This window comes from Hibiscus syriacus, unplaced genomic scaffold (genome assembly GCF_006381635.1).
Source record: "Hibiscus syriacus cultivar Baekdansim isolate YM2019G1 unplaced genomic scaffold, ASM638163v2 tig00111022_pilon, whole genome shotgun sequence".
NCBI lineage: Eukaryota > Viridiplantae > Streptophyta > Magnoliopsida > Malvales > Malvaceae > Hibiscus > Hibiscus syriacus.
In genome coordinates, this window is record NW_024062956.1 from 1,192,149 (window position 1) to 1,210,325 (window position 18,177).

The following is an 18,177-nucleotide window of genomic DNA, read 5'->3' on the forward strand; positions in this document are numbered from 1 at the left end:
TTGCACTCTGTCCCAATTGTTGAAAAACAACATTTCTCTTCTGACCCTCCTGCTATAGTCGAATATGGTTCTTCTTCTCTTAAATCATCTCCTAAACATGGAAGAGAAAGACCTCCCAAGTACAATGTTGTTTTTGTTGGATCAAAGAATATATTCAAACTCCTTAATTTAATTAAAGAAACAGATGGTCCTCAAAGGAAAAGTTGAATTGTATCAAAGGGAGTTGTTGAACTGGTCAAGGACCTTAAACAGAAAAAGAAAGATAAATTGGATAAAACCAAAAGTTTAATTGTTGGGGGTGAATGAACCTCTTTGGATTTAATTCCTCAATGATTATCAGCTTCTGGAACATTAGAGGATTTGATAATCCTCTAAAGCAAAATAAGGTGCTTCTTAGGGCATCCCAGAACAATGTTGATATCCTATGTTTGTCAGAGACTAGAGTAAAAGCAGAAAAATCCAATGTCAACTTTGATTCTTTATTAGTGAACTGGTATGTTAGTACTAACTATGACTTTGCTATCAATGGGAGAATTTGGATCCTCTGGAAGAAAAATATTGAATTATCTATTTTCCAAGTTTCAGATCAGATTATTTCTGCCAAAGGAAAGTACAATGGAAATCCTTTTGTTATTTCAGCAGTTTATGGTAGCAATGACACAATTAGCCGAAGACAGTTGTGGCAGAACCTGCATGAATTGGAAAGAAATATAGGACATCTCCCTTGGATTCTAGGAGGAGACTTCAACATCACCCTGTATCCCAATGAAATCTCAGACTATGAGCTCCTTAGTCCTTACTCTTCTCCTGAAATAGAAGAGTTCCAAGATGTTACACATGCTCTTGACCTCCATGATCACCCTTTTTTTAGTCCTCTATTTACTTGGAGCAACAAACAATCTGGATCTTATCTTGCAAGAAAACTTGATAGAGTGTTTATTAACCCTAATTGGGTAAATACATTCCAAAGCTCATTCGTTGAATTCCTCTCTCCAGGAGTTTCTAACCATTGTATGTCAATAGTATGGCTTTCAAAAGATACCCCCATTAATAGGCCTAAGCCATTTAAATTCTTCAACTTCTAGACTTTGCATCCTAACTTCTTGAAAGAGGTTGAACAGTCTTGGCAAGTTTCTTTTCATGAAAACCCTATGAAAATTATGTTTCTTAAACTCAAGCACCTTAAATCCTGCATAAAGAAACTTAACTCTTCTTGTTATAGTGATATTTCTTCTCGGGTAAGGAATAAGAAAATTGAATTTGAACAACAACAACTTATCTCTTTGAAAAGAGAAGAAGAAACTGAACTATTGTTTCTGAAGCAAAAAGCAAAGGTGTAATGGATCAAAGATGGAGATAAATGCACCAAATTCTTTCATTCTGCTGTTAATGTTAAGAAAAATAGGGAAACTATTCGAATACTCATTGATGACCAATGAAACAGACTCGAATCCTTTGATACTATGGCCTCGGAAGTGATAGTGTTCTATTCTAACTTGATTGGGACTGCTGATCCCAATGTCAAATGCACTAATATTCAGTTTAAAAGATTTGTTGAACTATTCTCTCCCTCCTGATTATGCTTCTAGTCTATTCAAAGAAGTCACCACTGAAGAGATCAAAGAAACTTTTTTTGGCCAAGGGAATGACAAAGCCCCTGGCCCTGATGGTTTTACTCCACTTTTTTTCAAAAAATCTTGGTCCATTGTAGGTGACGATGTTGTGGCAGCAGTAAAGTACTTTTTCCAGCATTCCACTATGCTACCTACTTTTAATTCAACCACTATTGCCTTGATTCCTAAAGTACCTAACCCTAGCAAAGTCAAAGATTTCAGGCCAATCTCTTGTTGTTCTGTTATTTATAAGTCCATCACTAAGATCCTAGTCAAGAGACTTACAAGTCTCATACCAGGAATAATCTCTCTCAACCAAACTGCTCTCATTAAAGGAATGAGCATTGTTGATAATACTCTTCTCGCTCAAGAATTGGTCAGAGGCTATGGAAGGAAAATCATCTCACCAAGATGTTCATTGATGATTGATCTCCAAAAAGCTTTTGATACTCTTCATTGGGACTTTATTTATACTGTTCTAAAAGCTCTCAATCTTCCTCAGAGATTTATTAATTGTACTGAGGCATGTTTCACTAAAGCCAGATTCTCAATCTCTTTTAATGGAAGCTTGATTGGATGCTTTAAGGGAACTAGAGGCATTAGACAAGGTGATCCTCTTTCTCCTATCCTTTTTGTTATCTCCATGAATGTCCTTTCTAGTTTGTTAAATTTTGTTGTTGCTAAAGAACTGTTTAGCTACCACCCAAAATGCAAAAGAATATGACTCACTCACTTATCCTTTGCTGATGACCTATTAATTTTTCGTAAAGGAAATGTGGAATATGTTGTAGGAGTCATAACAGTTCTTGATCATTTTTATGAAATGTTTGGCCTTAATCTCAATGCTGTAAAATGTGTATTCTTTACTGTTGGAGTAAGTAACATTGAAGTTAATAAAAGACCTATTGGTTTCCACCTTGGCTGCCTATCTGTAAGATATTGTAACACCCCCAACCCATACCCGACCCGGATATGAGTCAGAGATACTACATTGACTTTAAAACACAACTCTTAATAAATAATAGTAAAATATTGGGACTTGTATTAAGAAAATACAATAATATACATACTGTAATATAAGTTTACAAAAATATTCAGAGCATACACAACTTAACTCTTTAATTACATGCCAACTGCTATTTACATAACAAAATAACCTACTGATAAGTTGCTTCTGATCTGATGGTTGCAGGAGTAATACTGTCAAGCTGCTTCACCTGTCTCGTCTAATATCCTCGAATCCTACGTGTGAAACACTCACACGCTAAGTCATCGACTTAGTGAGGCAATAATAATAGCAAGGCAATGTATTGTAATGAAAATGTCAGGATCATATGAGATGAGATGCAAACATGTAACTAATCAATGTAGTATACTTCATCAATATCCATACCTGTAAGCGTATGACTGTAACATTCATTATTCAGTATCAATAAGTTTATTGGCCCATGATAGCATATTGAGAACCTAAGGTATTTGAGTAATGTGAGGTTGTGCACTATGCTGTCACCACAGCTCGTATAAATGCACCGAAGTGCCCGTAGAATTGCACCGAAGTGCCCGTAGAATTGCACCGAAGTGCCCGTAGAATTATGTCCATAAGGACCACGTAGAATTCTTTAAGAATCATATACATATACTATGGATCAAGTATGTGTCTTTCAAGACTTCACACAGGTTCCAAAGGATATACATATGTCCTAAAGAACCGAGTATACCCTCTACCCTTGGCATGCCAACTATACCTATAGTTCTCATCTACATAACATGGGCTTATACATTTCCCGTAGTTCATATCGCGTAGACATAGTATTTCCATACCTTTAACACATAGGTATATAACTTTTCTGCATATTCATATCATGTAATACATATAATATGAATTCATGTCATGTAATACATTTAATACAATTCATGTCATGTATCATAATATGGAATGTAATCATATATCAAAATATGGAATCTAGACTTATCACAAGTCTAGAACTGAATACTACTATATTCATGCTATGCATATGCACTCACCTATACTTCTTTGCCTTTTCCTCGATCGATCCTACTTGTAGATTGTTCCCGAACTCGAGTAGGCTCGGTATCTATATAAACATAATTTTCAAGATGATCATCAGACGTCTATGTCTTGAAATTAAGCTTTATTAGCTTACTAATTAAAAGAATTAATAGCTTAGTCTTGCTTTCTTTTCTTTCTTCTTCTTTTTCTCATGGGGGAATCGGTTCCCCCCCTTAGGGGTATCGATTCCCCTCAAGCAGTCTGGAATTTCATATACGATGAGGGGGTATCGGTTCCCCCCCATGGGGGTACCGATTCCCCTCTAGCATTCTGGAAATCATATTCGTTGAAGGGGTATCGGTTCCCCTTGAATGGGTACCGATTCCCCTAACCCAGAAATCCTATTTTTAGCCCGAAAATCATCTAATTTCAACTCAAACATACATATCTCAATCCCTTTACTACTCTTAGCTCTCATACACTTACTTAAACTAATTATTATCCATTAAATACCTCTAAAACTTAGAAATCTAATTCTCCATGTAGCATTTAAGAATCCAACTCAAATTCCAATATGTTCTAATTTGAATTCTAACCCCTCATACTTCTTAATTAGCTTATTGACAAGTCAAAATTCTGATTCAAACATCAAAAACTCATCCATATCAAAATCTCATCTAAAAACTCATTTTCCAAATCTATCTCTAAAACACTAATCTTGTTGTTTTAATGTCATATAAGCTTTCCTTTAGCTTATATAACATCCAAGCTTTCATTTCCAATCATAAAACATCAAAGAAACTACCAAGTTCAGATTCTTACCTTAAATGCAAGCCCCACGTTGAGAGAAGGAAGAGAAGAAAATAAGGAAGAATGAAGAAGAAATGGGAGGTTCTGGAACCTAAAATCACACGTGGGTATCATATATACCCCATAACATTTTATTTTAATTAAAATTCCTTACCAATGACCATTTGGTCCTCACCTTAATCTCATATTTACCAACCTTTATAATTAAACTATATAATTGTTCTACTTTAATCACCAAATATTGAAACTTTGCAAATTAATCACTAACCCGGCATGGAGGATGTTACAAATCTCTCCCCCTTAAGAAAATTCGTCCTCGAATTTTCATTGCACGAACAAATGAGGGTATTGATGTCGCATATCTTCTTCACGCTCCCATGTTGCTTCTTCTACTTTGTGATTTCTCCACAACACTTTGACCAAAGGAATGGTCTTGTTCCTCAATTGCTTAACTTCATGTGCTAAGATTTGAATCGGTTCTTCCTCATATGTCAAGTCAGGACGAACCTCAATCTCTTCTGGTGTCACGATATGAGAAGGGTCAGATCTATATCTTCGAAGCATTGAAACGTGAAAAACATCATGTATCTTTTCCATCTCATGTGGTAAAATTAGCTGATATGCTACTGGTCCTACTCTCTTTACAATCTCATATGGTCCAATAAACCGAGGACTCAATTTTCCTTTCCGACCAAATCTCAACACCTTCTTCCACGGAGACACTTTTAAAAACACCTTATCTCCAACTTGGAATTCAATTTCTTTCCTCTTAAGATCAGAATAGGACTTTTGCCGATCAGAGGCCACTTTGAGGTTATGCTGAATTTTCTCGAACTTTCTGTTCTACATCTTGAATTAAATCCGGACCAAGAACACTTCGGTCTTTGAGTTCATACCAATTTAAGGGAGTACGACATTTTCTTCCATATAATGCTTCATAGGGGGCCATCTTTATACTAGACTGATAACTATTGTTGTAAGAGAACTCTGCCAGCGGTAAATACTTTTCCCATGGTCCTTTAAATTCCATTACGCACGCTCTCAACATATCTTCCAATATCTAAATAGTTCTCTCTGATTGCCCATCAGTCTGAGGATGAAAAGCCGTACTAAAGTTTAAACGAGTCCCCAACGCTCCATGCAAAGATTTCCAGAATCTAGAAGTGAATCGAGGGTCCCGATCAGAGACTATGGAAACAGGTACTCCATGCAATCTAATAACTTCTCTAATATACAGCTCTGCATACTTTTCCATAGAGAAATCCGTTCTAACAGGGAGGAAATGCGCTGACTTAGTTAACCGATCAACAATTACCCAGATTGATTCTCTTTTGTTCGGAGTCAAGGGTAACCCCGAAACAAAATCCATCGTAACATTTTCCCACTTCCATTGAGGAATGAACAGCGGTTGCAATAATCCTGATGGAACTTGATGCTCGGCTTTGACTTGTTGACATATCAAACATTTAGACACAAATTCTGTGATGCTTCGCTTCATCCCTGACCACCAAAATCGATCCTTCAAATCCATATACATCTTGGTTCCACCCGGGTGCATCGTTAACGGACTGCAATGAGCCTCTGTTAATATCTCCTTCTTCAAGTCTTCATTGTCAGGTATTACAATTCTTCCGTTACAATATAGATTTCCATCTGACTTAATCTCAAAGTCTTTAATCTCTTTGTTCTTTACTTGCTCAATTCTTTTCAAACACATTTCATCTTTACCTTGCAATTCTCCTATTCGTTCCAACCATGCTGGTTTAAGGGTTAATTCTGCACAAAGACCACCATCTCCCGTTAAAGATAATCTTGCATCCATAGCTCGTAAAGCTGCAAACGTCTTTCTACTCAGAGCATCTGCTACCACATTAGCCTTTCCGGGATGATAGTCAATTATCACATCGTAATCCTTTAAGAACTCTACCCATCTACGTTGCCTCAAATTCAATTCTTTTTGAGTCATCAGGTACTTCAGGCTCTTATGATCCGTATATAAGTAGCAACGTTCCCCATAAAGATAATGACGCCAAATCCTGAGAGCGAATACTACAGCAGCCATTTCTAGATCATGAGTGGGGTAATTCCTTTCATGTGTTTTCAACTGTCTCGATGCGTACGCTACCTTTTCCTTCTTGCATTAGTACACACCCCAACCCGTTATGGGATGCGTCACTGTATACTACAAAATTCTTGCCAGATTCCGGTTGAACCAATATCGGAGTTTCCGTCAGAATTCTCTTTAAAACTTCGAAGCTTTCTTGACATCCAGAAGTCCAAACAAATGGTACGTTCTTTCTCATTAGCTTTGTTAAAGGCAGCACAATCATAGAAAAATTCTTAACGAATCTTCGATAATAACCGGCAAGTCCAAGAAAACTCCGAACTTCAGACACATTCTTAGGAACTTCCCAATCCATTATAGCTTTAACTTTCTGAGGGTCTACCCTAATCCCAACTGCCGAGATCACATGCCCCAGGAAAATTACTTCCTTTAACCAGAACTCACATTTGGACAATTTGGCATACAACTTTTTAGCTCTTAAAATTTGCAAGACGATCCTCAAATGTGTGCTATGTTCTTCATGGGATTTCGAGTACACCAGTATGTCATCAATAAAGACAACAACAAACTGGTCCAAGTAGGGCTGAAAAATCCTGTTCATAAGATCCATGAAAGCAGCAGGTGCATTCGTTACTCCGAATGGCATTACTATGAATTCATAATGACCATATCTCGTTCTGAAAGCTGTCTTCGGAGTATCTTTCTCCTGGATCTTCAATTGATGATAACCCGAACGTAGATCGATCTTTGAAAATACCGAAGCTCCTTTTAGTTGATCAAATAAATCATCAATGCGCGGAAGGGGATACTTGTTCTTGATGGTCACCTTATTGAGCTGTCGATAGTCAATGCAAAGACGCATTGATCCATCCTTCTTCTTAACAAATAACACCGGAGCTCCCCAAGGCGATACACTTGGTTGGATAAATCCCTTCTCTAGCAATTCTTGTAATTGATGCTTTAACTCTTGCAATTCTTTCGGAGCCATTCGATAAGGTGCCATTGCAATCGGAGCTGTTCCCGGCATTATTTCTATTTGGAATTCTACCTCTCTATCCGGAGGTAATCCTGGCAATTCAGCAGGAAAAACATCAGGGAACTCTCGAACTATTGGAATTTCCTCTAACTTTTCTCTTGAGCTCTTGAATCAATCACATTTGCCAGAAAACCCTGACATCCTTGTAGCAATAATTTCTTGGCAGACATCACTGATATTACATTCGCTAACGGATTAAACTTTTCAATGTTCACACTTATCTCTATTCCGTCTGGACTTTTCAGAGTTACCTTTTTCAATCTGCAACTAACATCTCCATAATACCGGAACAACCAATCCATTCCCAGAATCACTTCAAACTCGTCAAAGGGTAATTCCATCAGATTAGCAGGGAATTCAATTCCCTGAATCTTTATGGGACACCCCTTACAAACTTTATTCACCAGGGCACTCTGGCCTAACGGAGTTGTTACTATATTCTCATTACTCGTAGCTTCTAAGGGAATCCCCAACTCCTTTACTAACTTACTTGTAATATAAGAATAATTAGAACTCGGATCAATCAGTACCAGTACTAATTTATCATACAACTGAAAAGTACCTGCTATAATATCAGGGTCATCACGGTCTTCACTTGTCTTTAGGTTGTACACTCGAGCAGTGGATCGAACTTCGGGTTGAGCAGAGAATTCAGACAGGTTCCTTCCTCTGCCTCTTCCTCGTCCTCTTTGTGAGAAAGAACCAGCTCTTCCAGATGGTGCCGGCTCACCAACAATCAAGGGACAATCCCGGACAAAATGTCCGGCATCCCCGCATCGAAAACAAGTCCCAGCTGCCATACGACAATCCCCATAATGGTTTTTCCCGCAGTGCTCACAATGTTTCCTTTGACCCGGAGTAGATCTCCCCGCACCAGATTCTACTGACTGCGTCTGTCTAGGTCTTGCCTGACTTGCTCCCCTAGCAGACGATGCAACTGATTCTGATCTAGTTTGTGATCGAAATCCCGAGTCTCTTCCCCTTTTTGTTGGTGTTGAACCAGAATAAGTAGTCGTCCTCTTTGATGTCTGAACCCTTGAGTCCCCAAATCTTTCATTCTGAGCCCTTTCAAGAGCTTTTGCACGATTGATCACCTCCTGGAACGAGGACAGGTTTAATACTATCAACATTTCTTTAAGTCTAGGGCGCAAGCCCTCCACGAACCACTCGCAAGCATCTTTTTCAGTAGGCACAAGCTCAGCTGCAAACCTGCTCAGCTTATTAAACTCACATTCGTACTCATACACAGAGCGGCTCATCTGCTTCAAACTCATAAATTCCTGCTTCATTTGGCGGATAAACTGATCTCCAATATACTTGCTTTTAAATTCATCTAAAAACAAAGACCAAGTCAACTGGTCGGTTGACATCCTCATGGTGACGTTCGTCCACCATATCCTCGCCTGACCCCTCAATAAAGAAACAGCTCCATCTAATTTCTCCACTTCGGAACAGTGGAGACCATCTAACATGATTTTCAAATCATTCAACCACAGATCCGCTGACACCGGACCTTCCTCAGCTTCTCCCTTAAACTCGGGAGCTCCTAAACTTCTCAATTCTTTTGCTACATTAATTCGTGGAGTTAGTGGAGCAGGAGGTTGAAGACGCGTCAGAATAGCGTCTAACGTTCTGAAGAACGTATCTTGATCTTGCACAGGCACTCCTTGAGATGCCTGTTCTTCACCTTGCCTGGCCAGGGCAGGTGAATTACTGCTTTCAGCATGTCTATCTTCTCCCGCTTCACTTCGGGAGCTATTATGTCCGGACATCTAATAAGAATAACCACATTATCCTATTAGCAAAACAGCATACTCATACTATACCAGATCAGAAGTTCTCACTATTTGTTGGCATGTATTCCATTTAAAGACTCCATAGACTCTGGTTTATGCCTAGAATCGGCTAAACCATAGCTCTGATACCATTAAATGTAACACCCCCAACCCATACCCGACCCGGATATGAGTCAGAGATACTACATTGACTTTAAAACACAACTCTTAATAAATAATAGTAAAATATTGGGACTTGTATTAAGAAAATACAATAATATACATACTGTAATATAAGTTTACAAAAATATTCAGAGCATACACAACTTAACTCTTTAATTACATGCCAACTGCTATTTACATAACAAAATAACCTACTGATAAGTTGCTTCTGATCTGATGGTTGCAGGAGTAATACTGTCAAGCTGCTTCACCTGTCTCGTCTAATATCCTCGAATCCTACGTGTGAAACACTCACACGCTAAGTCATCGACTTAGTGAGGCAATAATAATAGCAAGGCAATGTATTGTAATGAAAATGTCAGGATCATGAGATGAGATGCAAACATGTAACTAATCAATGTAGTATACTTCATCAATATCCATACCTGTAAGCGTATGACTGTAACATTCATTATTCAGTATCAATAAGTTTATTGGCCCATGATAGCATATTGAGAACCTAAGGTATTTGAGTAATGTGAGGTTGTGCACTATGCTGTCACCACAGCTCGTATAAATGCACCGAAGTGCCCGTAGAATTGCACCGAAGTGCCCGTAGAATTGCACCGAAGTGCCCGTAGAATTATGTCCATAAGGACCACGTAGAATTCTTTAAGAATCATATACATATACTATGGATCAAGTATGTGTCTTTCAAGACTTCACACAGGTTCCAAAGGATATACATATGTCCTAAAGAACCGAGTATACCCTCTACCCTTGGCATGCCAACTATACCTATAGTTCTCATCTACATAACATGGGCTTATACATTTCCCGTAGTTCATATCGCGTAGACATAGTATTTCCATACCTTTAACACATAGGTATATAACTTTTCTGCATATTCATATCATGTAATACATATAATATGAATTCATGTCATGTAATACATTTAATACAATTCATGTCATGTATCATAATATGGAATGTAATCATATATCAAAATATGGAATCTAGACTTATCACAAGTCTAGAACTGAATATACTACTATATTCATGCTATGCATATGCACTCACCTATACTTCTTTGCCTTTTCCTCGATCGATCCTACTTGTAGATTGTTCCCGAACTCGAGTAGGCTCGGTATCTACATAAACATAATTTTCAAGATGATCATCAGACGTCTATGTCTTGAAATTAAGCTTTATTAGCTTACTAATTAAAAGAATTAATAGCTTAGTCTTGCTTTCTTTTCTTTCTTCTTCTTTTTCTCATGGGGGAATCGGTTCCCCCCCTTAGGGGTATCGATTCCCCTCAAGCAGTCTGGAATTTCATATACGATGAGGGGGTATCGGTTCCCCCCCCATGGGGGTACCGATTCCCCTCTAGCATTCTGGAAATCATATTCGTTGAAGGGGTATCGGTTCCCCTTGAATGGGTACCGATTCCCCTAACCCAGAAATCCTATTTTTAGCCCGAAAATCATCTAATTTCAACTCAAACATACATATCTCAATCCCTTTACTACTTAGCTCTCATACACTTACTTAAACTAATTATTATCCATTAAATACCTCTAAAACTTAGAATCTAATTCTCCATGTAGCATTTAAGAATCCAACTCAAATTCCAATATGTTCTAATTTGAATTCTAACCCCTCATACTTCTTAATTAGCTTATTGACAAGTCAAAATTCTGATTCAAACATCAAAAACTCATCCATATCAAAATCTCATCTAAAAACTCATTTTCCAAATCTATCTCTAAAACACTAATCTTGTTGTTTTAATGTCATATAAGCTTTCCTTTAGCTTATATAACATCCAAGCTTTCATTTCCAATCATAAAACATCAAAGAAACTACCAAGTTCAGATTCTTACCTTAAATGCAAGCCCCACGTTGAGAGAAGGAAGAGAAGAAAATAAGGAAGAATGAAGAAGAAATGGGAGGTTCTGGAACCTAAAATCACACGTGGGTATCATATATACCCCATAACATTTTATTTTAATTAAAATTCCTTACCAATGACCATTTGGTCCTCACCTTAATCTCATATTTACCAACCTTTATAATTAAACTATATAATTGTTCTACTTTAATCACCAAATATTGAAACTTTGCAAATTAATCACTAACCCGGCATGGAGGATGTTACAGATATCTTGGAGTTCCTTTAATAACAAGAAAACTTTCAGAAAAAGATTGTGGACCTCTGATTGATAGCATTAAATCTAGAATCACCCTTTGGTCTGGTAAATACTTGAGCTACACTGGCATACTTGAGCTCATAAGAGTTATATTGTTCAACATTGCTAATTACTGGTACAGACAATTACTGTTTCCTCAGTCTGTAATCAGCAAGGTTGAACAACTCTGCTCTCGTTTCTTCTGGAAAGGCTCAGATAAAACTGTTTCAGGTGCGCGTATCTGCTGGAACAAAATCTTCTATCTGAAATCCGATGGAGGTCTTGGATTGAAAAACCTTAAATCATGGAATAGAGCATGTATAATTAAACTCATTAAAAATATCCTTGCAGGTGAGGGTTCTCTTTGGGTTGCTTGATTAATGTTTATGTTATTAAGGATAAGGATTTGTGGAACATGGAAGGAAGTGCTACCCTTAGTTGGAGTTTTAATAGAATTCTTAAACTTCGAACTGAAGCATACCCAGTCCTTTCAAGAGGATCTTCCACCATTAGGGAAATTTGGCAAGATATTAGAAAGAATGAAGAAAAGTTCCTTGGCAGTCCTTGATTTGGTTCCCTCAACACATTCCTAAGCATAGTTTGATAGCATGAATGACATTATTAGATAGACTTCCTACTCGAGACCGTCTTATACGCATGAGGATTACTACTAATGGGATTTGCGTTCTTTGTAACGAATTGATGGAAAGTCGGAATCACTTGTTTTTTGGTTGCTCTATTGCTTCTAATTTGAGGGAGAAAATTCTGCTCCTTAACGGCCTAAATAAGACCATCTCATATTGGGAGGACATGGTAACTTGGGCTTGCAACGTATGAAAAGGTAAATCTCTCATTTCTACTATTCTTAAACTTGTTTTGAGTGCATACATCTATGTCTTGTGGGAGGAACGCAATCGAAAAATCTTCAAAGGATGCTCTAGAACTGCTGATGAACTCCTTAACAACATCAATGAATTCATAAGAATTAAACTAAGGGGAAAAACATTAAATATGCTTGATTATGTTAACTCCAACCTTTGTAATTCTTGGGGTATTGATTAATCAATCATTTTTTTGTATTTAGATAGTAATTTTTTTTAGTGATAAGTGATTGTTTTGTAACAGACATTGCTTCTTTTGGTAATAAAAATTAATTATCCAAAAAAAAGTTTAGTTATTGTCTTCAATTGACTCGGTCATCTTTTATTGTTTTTGTTAAGTACATTTACTTTTAAATTTATATATTTACTTGGATAATAAAAAATATTATATTTTTTTAAGATTTTGAGTTCAAATATATATATATATTATCAATGATTAAAAAGATCTTAAATATATATTATCTTATAATTAATTTATATTATTAAAAAATACATTTATTTTTTAATTTTATTTGAAAACTAAAATAAAAAAGGTTATATATTCAAGTAATTCCAACCACGCAATGGATGCCACGTAGTAATGGCCAAACAATTTAATTTGTTTTCACTTCATTATTGCGAAGCATTTCTCACGCTAAAAAAATGATATTTTCCGACAAAACTTTTCGTAAGCGACAAAAGCCATAGGTCCACCTGTCCTCTGACCCTAATAATTTATTCAATATTCTTTCTTGGTTAAACTATGTATGTAGTCGCCCAATTATTCTATCAGTTTTGTTTGGTCATCTAATATTTTCTTTTAAAATCATATTTAATGATACATTTTAATCTATTTTGATTAATTATTATTAAAAAATAAATGAAATTATTAATATAATATTTTCCAATTTTTTAAATAATAATATGATATTACTTTATAATAATATATTAATATCGCTGTTATTATTTATTTTTTAACGAAAAGTGATCGAAATATAATTTTTAATATAATTTTTAAAAATAATTTAATAATTAAAATGAAAACAAAAAATAAATAAACGACTAAAACATAATTTATCTTCTTTCTTGTATTTTACCATGTTATCGATAAACAAATCTAGCTGATTTGTACCAAAGAAAAAACAAATCTAGCTGATATCGTTGTTGAATCTAAGAACAGTAGTGGTTAGTAGCGGTGTGGTGGTTGTTATTATTTATTTTTTTAACGATAAGTAATAAAACATAATATTTAATATATATTTTTTAAATAATTTAATAATTAAAACGAAATCAAAAAAATAAATAAACGACTAAATACATAATTTATCCTTTATAGATAAACAAATCTAGCTGTTTTGTACCAAATAAAAAAACAAATCTAGCTGATATCGTTGTTGAATCTAAGAACAGTAGCGATGTGCGTGTATCTCTGTCCTGTCTCAGCCACGAAGAAGGAGTTCGACTTGGTGGAGGCTATTTCCCATAACTCAGAACCAACAAACACCAATTTCACGTACATCCTCTGTCTCTCTCTCTTGTCTGGGTATATGTTCATCTCTTCAACTGTGTTTTAGATGGATTATGAAGCAACTGGTTTATATACACTTTGGATGAAGCCCTTGAAAGCTTGGGGTTTGGGAAATTCCAAGCCTTTGCTCTTGGATACGCTGGGCTAGGTTGGTTTGCTGAAGTAATGGAGATCATGATTCTTTCCTTTATAGGACAAGCTGTTAAGTCCGAGTGGCAACTCACCTCCACTCAGGAGAGCCTAGTAAGCACCATTGTCTTTGCCGGGATGCTCATCGGTGCCTATACTTGGGGCATCTTGTCAGATAACTATGGCAGGAGGCACACTCATTACTTCCCTTTCAACTCTTTCTTTATTAATTAATTAATTATTCTCTTTTGATTTGTGGTTCAGTCTGCTTGAACTCTTTGTTTTGATTTCAGGAAAGGGTTTCTGGTTATATCAATGGTAACTTTTGGAGCTGGATTCTTGAGCACCTTCTCTCCAAACTATTTATCACTTGTTGTTCTTCGGGGTTTGGTTGGTTTTGGCCTTGGTGGTACATCTGTATTCTTATCATGGTTTCTGGAGTTTGTTCCAGCCTCTAATAGAGGCATGTGGATGGTTGTGTTTTCAACTTTCTGGACATTTGGATCTATTTTTGAGGCTTCTCTTGCATGGGTATGTATATTTCCTATAACCCCATTTAAGGCAATTTTTACCATTGCCTGTTCTACATGTACCTAAAGTTAGTGTGTTTTTAACTTGGTCTCTTCAACTTATGGGGTGCTTAGAGCTTGAATCTCACATATTTATAAACTACAAGAAAAGGCACATGAAAATATAGGTGATGCCGTGGTGTGCAGCTATGAACCCAGGCACAAGCTGTGTAACGGTCACATCATCACGTTTTTTTCAAAGTCACTGCAATACTGCAACAACATCCGCAATCTAAAATCATAGTTATTTTTAGGAAACAAATCAAGCCGGAACGTCAGCAACATCCTCAACGACAATTTAGTTCTATGCTAGGCACTCACAGTCCAAATTAAGGAAGTGCTCTGATAAGGTTCACGATCAGGCACGTAAGAAGCAATCCTAACATAAGCTTCCTTTTCCCCCTTTAGTTTGATTGACTTCCTTTTCCCCCTACCTTGAATCTCTTCCTTTGTTGAAGAGCTTGCAGGTAAGTTGGATTTCGTTTGATGTTCTGCTGGATTATAGTTCTTGCCTTGTTTGAATGCATTTGTCAATTCAATGAAGCAAACAATTTGTTTCTTAAAACCCATATATCCTATGCATATTTGATGCAAGACTAAGAAATTTTGTTTGTCTGGTTAGGCTCTGCCATTTGGAACCTGATTGGTGCTGTGTGTAAATTTTTATTCTCTTTGACCCATGGTGGTGGAATATTATGTCTCTTGATTTTCTCCGATTTTTATCTTAAAATTTATCTACATGTATAACTACTAAGTTGCAATTGTGGTGGCATGTCTATCTAGCCATTATCATTTAATGATAAAATAGAGTACCAGTATAACTAGATGAATTTGTTATCAAGAAAGAAGGATGCCCAAGGAAAATGAGCCCATCTCTGTGTAAGAGAGCTCTTGTATTCTTTTGCCATCATGAACGAAGTTCTCTGTCATTAAAAGGGTTGTGTCATGGCAAAGATTACATTCTTTACCTTGTCATCTCTTTAGATTTTGCAGACAAAGGCTTCTTAACTGAAAGTAAGAGGCACCATCTCTATGATTAATGTGGTAAATTCCTCTCCTCTTTGTTACTTGGTCCAGTTCTTTTAGATGCTAAAGTGTTATTCACTATTATAATACCTTATAAAGTTTTATCAACAAATAAACTTATCTGAGAATTGGAAATTTCCTTGATATTGAACTTAAGTGTTGCTGGCTAGCTGCTCACTTATCTGAGAACTGAAAATTTCTTGAATTTTGAACTTAAGTGTAGGTGGTTAGCTGCTCAAACTTCACCTGTGAATTGTTGACACAAATTTTATCTTTAAGTGTCAGAATGATTTCATGTCCTACCTATTGCAGGTTGTCATGCGCAGATTAAACTGGAGGTGGGTACTTGCATTTTCGTCAGTGCCATCTTTTGCTCTGCTTCTTTTGTTTGGTGTTGCACCCGAGTCTCCAAGATACCTATGCATGAAAGGTCGAACAAGCGATGCACTTCGAATTCTGGAGAAGATAGCTTCAGTGAACCAAACAAAGCTTCCTCCTGGTGTCCTGGTTTCCGGTACATCAAGTTACAAGGACGAAGAGTCTGCACCATCGACATCAGAAGATACGAGACCATTACTTCCCCCACTGAGTGACAATACCAAGCAATCAAAATCAGGCTTCTCATCTTTTTTCATGCTCTTCTCATCAAAATTAATCAGAACAACACTACTCCTGTGGGTATTATTCTTTGGAGACTCATTTTCATATTATGGTATCATACTGCTTACGTCAAAGCTAAGCAGCATTCAAAGTGGATGTTTCCAATCTCTTCATACCACTAGAAATCTCCAGGGTGCTGACCTCTATACAAATGCATTCATCACTAGTATGGCAGGTACTGTGTCATCCATGCGTCCTTTATGCTCTTTTTTGAAATAAAACTTGACCTTAGTGTATGTTGCAGAGCTTCCTGGGCTTTTTCTTGTCAGCAATATTGGTCGATAGGGTTGGCCGCAAGCAGTCTATGGCACTGATGTTTGGCTTAACATTTATTTTTCTTCTTCCCCTGCTAACCCATCAGCCTTCCGTTTTAACTACTTTCTTATTATTTGGAGCTCGCATGAATGCAGCGGGAACCTTTACTGTTGCCTGTATATATTCCCCTGAGGTAAAGCCTTTAAATAATATTCGCATAATGACAAAAAATCTCCTAATATTTGATTAAATAATCATTTTAGTTCTTAAATTTTATTTTGAGGCAAAATGATCCTTAGTTGGATAGAAATCATTAGTTTAATAATGATCAATGTCTGTCGTTGACTTGACAAGTCCTATGTGTCCAAAATGATGATCTAACACATGTCACATGTTTAAAGTGATAACGTGGTACATACCACATATATATATAATAAATGATAATGTAGTACATTACACATGTATATAACTGATGACATGACACATAGTACATGTGTATAAGTGATGACATATCACATATATCATCACTTTGAATTCATAAGACTCGTCACGTCAGCAACATATAACCATTAGTCAATTAATGTTTTTCATCTATCCATAGATATATTGCCCCCAAAATGAAGCACTAAGTGTGGAAATATTTTTTTTTTAAAAAAGAATAAGAGTTAAGTAGCTAATTTGTTATACACATAACTAAAGCTGCTGTTTTGCTGTAGTTATATCCAACATCGGTGCGGACAACGGGTGCTGGAGTTGCAAGTGCTGTAGGAAGAATTGGTGGGATGGTATGTCCTCTTGTTGCAGTGGGATTGGTGAATGCATGCCATCAAACAGCGGCTGTGGGGCTGTTTTTGGCTGCTATAGTTGTTTCAGTAGTTTGTATTCAACTCTTCCCCTACGACACCAAGGGACGGGAACTTAGTGATACCAACTGATCATAAGTAATTAATTTCTAAGCACAAATACCTGTGTTGATATTTGAACTGTGGGTGGAAATATATAGAGACGTAAGACACATACCTGTGTTGAGAAAATGTTATGATTCTACTCTTGTTCATTTTTCTACTTAATTCTGATGATGGGATTATATTGTAAAATTGGTTTGTTGTGCACATTTCTTTTCTTAAATAAAGTTGGGGGAGTACTGTTAATCCTTTTGTAAAATTTATACGGGCGGTTAGATATTGACTTAAATTTTAATTACAAATTAAGCTAGATTTTATCGTAATTTTATTAGTTGAAGATTATTTGATGATTAAGTTAATTTCATTAAGAATTCTTATGAAACGAGGATTCTTGAGGACCAAATATATAGTCAAATAGAATATAGGTCTTAACCTTTACAATTATGAGGATGAATTATTTTAGAAAATATAATATTTTCATAGTCTCTACAACTTTTGAGATTTATTTACCTTACATTTACATAGATGAGTTTTGTATGGAAATTAAAAGATTGATTTGAGATACATCAAGTAATGATATA

At 36.3% G+C, this 18,177-nt stretch overlaps 1 pseudogene; it reads left to right on the forward strand.

The window, feature by feature from the left end:
- Positions 1 to 13,957: 13,957 nt before the first annotated feature.
- On the forward strand, positions 13,958 to 17,788 carry LOC120150441 (annotated as a pseudogene).
- Positions 17,789 to 18,177: the final 389 nt, after the last annotated feature.